This window comes from Ascaphus truei, chromosome 5 (assembly GCF_040206685.1).
Source record: "Ascaphus truei isolate aAscTru1 chromosome 5, aAscTru1.hap1, whole genome shotgun sequence".
NCBI lineage: Eukaryota > Metazoa > Chordata > Amphibia > Anura > Ascaphidae > Ascaphus > Ascaphus truei.
Window position 1 is genome coordinate 260469831 of NC_134487.1, and position 8140 is coordinate 260477970.

Below are 8140 nucleotides of genomic sequence, written 5' to 3' on the forward strand. Positions count from 1 at the left end.
ATATTCGCCGTAGTCTGAGGTATTGTCCCACAGGTATACCACGTTGCAGTGGTCTGGCATGACCACTGTTGGCTCTTAGCAGAGAATTGCGGGCATTTGGTTTACGGAACATGTCCGTCTGTATAGTACAATTTACATCAATGTATAGGTTTAAATCCAGATAGCTGATATGATTAATATGATACACTGAGGTGAATTTCAGATTGTAAGTATTTGTATTCAGGTAGTCAATAAATGCCAATAGTGTGTCTGAGTCTCCATTCCATATCAATATTAGGTCGTCAATATAACGATGATAGAAAATTATATGATTGCGATAAGGATTAGTGTCACCGAAAATGTGAATGTTTTCCCAGTAACCCATAAAAAGATTAGCGTAGGAAGGTGCAAAAGAAGTGCCCATAGCCGTGCCTTGTTTCTGAAGATAGTAGTGTTTATCAAATAGAAAGTAATTGTGCTGTAAGCATAGGGCACCATTGTCTTTGATACACTGATTTGATTGCTTGCCATTGTAGATTGTATGTGCCTAGAAATATGTTAATTTCTCCCCCTTTCTTCTCTTTTTTTTGTCTTGTAATAAAGTGTTCCCATGAATTCTAGCTACATTTAGCTACGCTTTCTTGATATTGTTATGGCTATAGACCGCTGTAGAAATGTATCTCTCTTCAAGTCTGCCTATCTTTAAACTCCTGGAGATCAGAGTAGTTCCTCTGAATCCAGTTCGGATTCCTCTGATCAGTGATGGAGGATGATGACTGCCAGCTCTTAAATAGCTTTTAGTAGACATCATTTGAATATGTCCTGTCATATTCAGTAATTGATGTGGACCCTTGCTAAGAGAAGAAAGGGAAGAAAATTATCAGATTTGTAGCACATACAATCTAGAATCTCAAGTGATCAAATCAGGGAATTAGACACTGGCATCTACTGACATCTTCTTCAAGGCGAAGATTTAAGGGAAGTCTCAGATTACCACTATGGTCAGTAGAAGATCTACGAGCCTGAGATATGTCCTAATCCATAGTCATTTTGCAAACACTATATAACCCTCATGTAGGAATTGGCTCTCACAACAAACGCATGGGAACATTCAGGTGCAGTGGGTTTAAAAATAAGAAAAAAAAATTAGGCTGCACTTTGTCCAGCTTTACTCCTATTGTTTCTTTTAAGGATGCCATTGTAACCATGTGGAGCTAGAAAACACCAGAACACATTTTGCAGTAAAGTGGAATGCTTCCTCAGGGTGACGTAGTGCACCACCTGTTTGGCTCGGCTATTTACCGTCATCAGCTCTTTGGGCGCATACAACCCTCATCATAATTACACAAAGACCACAATAATAAACGTTCTAAAAACATTTGTGTGGACCTGCATCTTGTTCCTCCACTCCTGGTCTGCACCACTGATATCGTCATACATGTCTCTATTTAGATAATATATTTGTCAACAGAACTCAGCACACTATATCTCCTCTAAATGATCAAATAAAAATCCTCATTTAACCCTTTAGGGTTTTTGAAGCATGTAGATAGCGTGTAGAACCTCAATTCCCGCTGTAGACGTTTCTTTTCCATGTTACCTTTCCAAATGTTTTTATGTTTTCCATGTAGAATAAACACTCAATTTTCCTCCATGAGCCATTTTCTGAAATGTCTTGCTATAGCAGACTTTAATGATCCTACATTACATTTTCACCTTTATCAGAAGACCTCTGGGGTGCTGACTACAGTCGCGGCCGCCTTTACTCTATTGCGGCTTTCTCCCCGTTTTTTTTAAACGCGATGGCACGCGGATTTTTTTTTTTAGTTTTCCCGCGCCGCGGGCGTTTTCAATGATAAGCGCCATTAGCGCTTATCTGTTGAAGCGGCCGCTGCGTGGGAAACCGCGTTCAAACAAAAAAAAGCCCCGCATTTATCCCGGCAAGCTTTAGAATAAGCTTGGCCGGGACAGTATTGCTTTATCTATCTTGCTACAGCAAACATATTTCCAAGTTTTATATCATTAACATACTCTCCTATAGGTTATTCTAGGTGTGCCTGTGAGAAAATGTTTCATTTCATTATCAATTTTTTAAATGGGCCAATAATTACAAAATATACATTTGATTACTCTCTCCTGTAGATTGAAGGTACATATACTGTAGGTCATATAAAAAATGTTTTATTTGCTTGTGATTTCTTAAATAATGATTTAGGGTTTTGTGATTATATCCTCTATCCTTAAAATGGTTGTATGTGATCTTATCCTTCTCAAAAAGGTGTTCATTGCCACAATTTCACCTTGTTCTAAAGTATTGACAAACAGCAATCCCCCGTAACAGTGGCCTTGGATGGGATCTTGGATGGGGATGGGAAGTCTGCATACAGTAGGGTATTTGCTAATGTGGGGTTTCTATATAATGTTGAGAGGATGTTGGTCACTATCTAAAAATAGTTATATATAGAAATTCAGTTTTGCCCTTATGAAAATGTAATGTTAATTTAAAATTCAACTCATTATGATTTCATTTGCTACAGAATCTTTCAATTCCTTTGGTAGATCTGTTAATAAAATGAAGATATCGTCTATGTACAGTACTTGAGTGGGTGTAAAGCCTGTTGTTATGTATCATCTAGTAAAATTTGCAGTTTTATCAACTGTAAAATACTGACGCTATCTATCTAGTAGAGATGGGTGAACTGGTCCAAATCCCTTAACCGGATTTTCCCGGACTTTTTATTCAAAGTCTAATCTGCGTGATAAAATCTGACTTCAGATCATTTATAATAAATTTAATTGTAGCAAATTTAATCTGTGTGTTATTTAAAAACCGTTCATGAGGCTCGGTTTCACGGATTTTAAATAATCCATCATCGAATTTAGTGTGAATGCAGTCCATGGAACGTGTTTAATTCGAGTCCGCTGTTGGATTGTAAACATTTTATTGCAGCAGATTGATCTGCAATAAAAAATATGAACCAGAGGTTTAAAATGCTTCACCCACATCTTGCCTGAAAACTGAATTTGTAGAGGGAAACCAGGGAGAGGAGCTGTTGGCGATTAGAAAAGATAGAGAGAGAGAGAGTCAATGCGCGTGTATTGTTTGTGGGGGACCGAGTAGAATGAGTAATCTCTTGTTGTGGGTTTCATCAACCTCCAAGTGTCGACCAGCCCACACACCCTTATATTGTTTTTCAGGGCCTTTGAGTTTTTTTAGTTTTGACTTAAATTCTTTATCAGGGTTTCTCGCCCTATCTTTACTAAGTATACAATGGTATTTAGGTCTCCTCCTAGTATTAGATATCCCTTCCTATGTTGACAGAGAGTCTCAAAAGCCTCATTAATGAAGGTTTCTTGATCTTCATTAGGAGCATGTAGGCACGCTATGGTTAATTTTGCTGAGCCTAGTTTGCCATTAATAATTAACATTCTGCCTGCCTTGTCTCTTTTTATCTTTTCAGTTGCAAATGGGACACTGGTTTTAATCAAGATTGCTACACCTGCCTTTCTGTTTTTTGCAGGAGAATGGTAGATTTGATGGAAGTTTTTTTCCATTAGCCTAGTTACATCCTCTCTATTCAGGTGTGTTTCTTGAATTATATATATATATATATATATATATATATATATATATATATATATATATATATAGTGGTTGACAAATCACCAAAAAATCTACTCGCCACATAAAAATATCTACTCGCCACCTAGTACCAAACGTGTGCTGCTTGGGCCAATATTTACTCGCCCGGGGGTTAAATCCACTCGACCGTGGCGAGCAAATGTATAGGTTTGTCAAACACTGTATAGATATATATATATATATATATATATATATATATATATATATATATAAATCAAATGGAATATAACTGTCTTGCTGCATGATCACAGCTTTAAGCACAGCCAGGTTAAGATGCTGCATGGTCACAGTTTTAAGCACAGCCAGGGTTAAGATGCATAGCCAGTAAACCCACCCACAGACTACTGTTTCGACGTTCATGGGTCTCATCAGTGTGTGCAAAGCTTTGCATAGCCAGTGTAACTGATGAGACCCATTAAGGTCAAAACAGCTGTCTGTGGGTGGGTTTACTGGCTATGCATCTTAACCCTGGCTGTGCTTAAAACTGTGACAATGCAGCATGCTTAAGCCTATAGAGAACCATGTTTAAAATGGTTTTGAAGCAAAAAGTGGCACTGTGTGCTCATTTGCATGTCATTTCCCAGAATCCCTTGCTGCAGTGGAAGTGCTGTGTGCTGGGAGATAATGGTGAAAGGCGGGGTTGCAGACCTGCCTAAGACATGCAAATGAGCATACAGTTATATTTCCATTTGCTATATGCTTTGCTGTGGAGGGTTTTTGTCACTTTTTTTACTCACCATAACTTAACTAAGTATGGTAAACTCCATCCTCATTGCTTCAGCGTTGCATAGCCAGTGTAAGCAACTCCACACTGATGATACCCATTAAGGTTGAAACAGCTGTCTGTGGGTGGGTTTACTGGCTATGCATCTTAAAGCTGTGACCATGCAGCAAGCTTAAGCCTATAGGGAACCATGTTTAAAATGGTTTTGAAGCAAAAAGTGGCACTCTGTGCTCATTTGCATGTCATTTCCCAGAATCCCTTGCTGCAGTTGGTGTGCTGGGTGATAATGGTGAAAATGATGAAAGGTGGGGTTGCAGACCTGCCAAAGAAATACAAATGAGCATACAGTTATATTTCCATTTGCTATATGCTTTGTTGTGGAGGGTTTTTGTCACTTTTTTTTACTCACCATAACTTAACTATATATTTATATATATATATATAGATATAGATATAAAGATCGCGCCTTGTTGTGCTGAGCAAAAACCAGAATACAAATATTGTATGTAAAGTACAATTAATGTACTTAATAGTATATACTCTCAATAATGACTAATGTTATACATATAACAAAATGACAAAGTGTGCAAATGATAGCCTATAACATACAATTTCAATATTAAATGGTAGATTGTGAGTAAAAAATTATATAAATGAAATAAATAATAAAAATTGTAATGTTAAAAATAAAAGAAAATGTCCATATAAAAAAAATTATATCAAAAATCAATACTATGACCTGTAATAGGTTACAAATCTGTTAAAACGGATCCTGGCAGCCTTCTTCTTGGGCACAACAACCTCCGATCTTCGTGTGATAACGTATATAAAATTTCATAAAACATGGACAAGACGATTCAAAACTCAAAAAAAATCCACAGGTAACAAGCATTGTATGGAGTACAACTCATGCTCCAAGGCTGCTAAGAACCGCCGCTGCTCCACTGGTAATGCTCCGGAATGACGTCACACCTCTTTCTTTCCTGTTGGCGGTATTACACACTAAGGTGTCCTTCGGCAAATTTCCGCCTAATACACAGGTTCCTTTTGGATGTGTCTACTTCAGCAATCAGGAACGGAACGCAGCCTTGATTTTCTAGCAAGACTTGTGATAGCACACATTCCATTGCAATAATACCACATGACCCTACTTGTACGCGTTTCTTCAGACCAAGCTGATTTCCTGCGGGAGCTGTATTATTTCATTTGATAGTATAATAGCTATTGGAGATTTATGAGATTTCTGTATTCTTTAGGTATTTTTTAAGACCTACACATTATTAAGGGAGGGGTCAAGGACATTTATACCACATCCCTCTGTACAACATATTTTAATACATATCTGATTAAAGAGTATTTTTAACTCATTCATCATTTCTCACACTTTGATCTGAGTGCATTCATTGGGAAATCTTTGTTTGTTTTGTTGATATTACCCCTATCCCTATTTGCACCTCATCATTATCTTTACTTTTCATAGTTTAACACTGATTATTGTTCTGTAATTTAAGCTGATGCGGGAGCTTCCCTCTCTTCCCTCCCTTATGATTCGTATAATATATATCGCCTAGTTTAGATTTAAGGTCCCTGAACATCAGCCTCCTTTTCATGGGTGAGTTTAGGCCTTTAATGTTTTGGGTAATTACTTTTAGGCTGCTAGCCATTCCTTTGTTTAAAGTATATCATATGGGGTTTCTCTATGGCTGGCCTCTCGCCCTATTATTTTTTGAGAGCTCCATCGTGTCGGAGAGAGTTCCCTTCTCTGTTTTCTGACTTTGGTTAACTGTGTGAGTGTGGGTGGATCCCGGTTAGGATGGGGTGGGGAAACAATGGAGGGGGGGAATGATAATGTGGGTCATTAACTGGGTGTTGGTTAGGGCCCTCATTTAACTTGGGCCCTTGGCTCTGGGTGTAGTTTGGGTCATGCAGAATCTAAGAAAAGATGTGTTTAGGGTGCACTGTGGTACTTGCATACTGACAGACATTCTGTATCCATTTTTGTTGTCTCTACCCCTGCTGTGTAGTGGTTATTATCTGCAGCGGGGTTCACGACCTTCAGTTGAGGTGTCCAAACTTTATACCTTGTACCAGAGAACAATGGTTAAACTATAACAGAGTATGTAACACAGAAATACAAACAGCATCAACATTAACGAGCTGGGCCCCTCAGGATCAAATACCTGGTGATTGAGTGATTCCTGGTTTTTCCCCTTATAGAAATATAGAAATTCAGTTTTGCCCTTATGAAAATGTAATGTTAATTTAAAATTCAACTCATTATGATTTCATTTGCTACAGAATCTTTCAATTCCTTTGGTAGATCTGTTAATAAAATGAAGATATCGTCTATGTACAGTACTTGAGTGGGTGTAAAGCCTGTTGTTATGTATCATCTAGTAAAATTTGCAGTTTTATCAACTGTAAAATATTGACGCTATCTATCTAGTAGAGATGGGTGAACTGGTCCAAATCCCTTAACCGGATTTTCCCGGACTTTTTATTCAAAGTCTAATCTGCGTGATAAAATCTGACTTCAGATCATTTATAATAAATTTAATTGTAGCAAATTTAATCTGTGTGTTATTTAAAAACCGTTCATGAGGCTCGGTTTCACGGATTTTAAATAATCCATCATCGAATTTAGTGTGAATGCAGTCCATGGAACGTGTTTAATTCGAGTCCGCTGTTGGATTGTAAACATTTTATTGCAGCAGATTGATCTGCAATAAAAAATATGAACCAATAAAATGCTTCACCCACATCTTGCCTGAAAACTGAATTTGTAGAGGGAAACCAGGGAGAGGAGCTGTTGGCGATTAGAAAAGATAGAGAGAGAGAGAGTCAATGCGCGTGTATTGTTTGTGGGGGACCGGGTAGAATGAGTAATCTCTTGTTGTGGGTTTCATCAACCTCCAAGTGTCGAGCAGCCCACACACCCTTATATTGTTTTTCAGGGCCTTTGAGTTTTTTTAGTTTTGACTTAAATTCTTTATCAGGGTTTCTCGCCCTATCTTTACTAAGTATACAATGGTATTTAGGTCTCCTCCTAGTATTAGATATCCCTTCCTATGTTGACAGAGAGTCTCAAAAGCCTCATTAATGAAGGTTTCTTGATCTTCATTAGGAGCATGTAGGCACGCTATGGTTAATTTTGCTGAGCCTAGTTTGCCATTAATAATTAACATTCTGCCTGCCTTGTCTCTTTTTATCTTTTCAGTTGCAAATGGGACACTGGTTTTAATCAAGATTGCTACACCTGCCTTTCTGTTTTTTGCAGGAGAATGGTAGATTTGATGGAAGTTTTTTTCCATTAGCCTAGTTACATCCTCTCTATTCAGGTGTGTTTCTTGAATTATATATATATATATATATATATATATATATATATATATATATATATATAGTGGTTGACAAATCACCAAAAAATCTACTCGCCACATAAAAAAATCTACTCGCCACCTAGTACCAAACGTGTGCTGCTTGGGCCAATATTTACTCGCCCGGGGGTTAAATCTACTCGACCGTGGCGAGCAAATGTACTGCACCGACACACTTTATTCGAGCAAATACCCGGTATGTACCTGGCAGATACCTGGAATGCGCCACTCCTCACCTCTGGCAAGCCCCGTTGCATTTGCCTTCCCAGCCTGGGTTCATGCCTGGCTGATGGGCGGCTGATCTGTTAAATGATAATGATTAGGATTTAATAGGCTGCAATGCTTCACGTGTCTACCAGATGGCATAAATTCATGAATTGTAATGCAGTATATATATATGTACTGTGCAGTATTGCA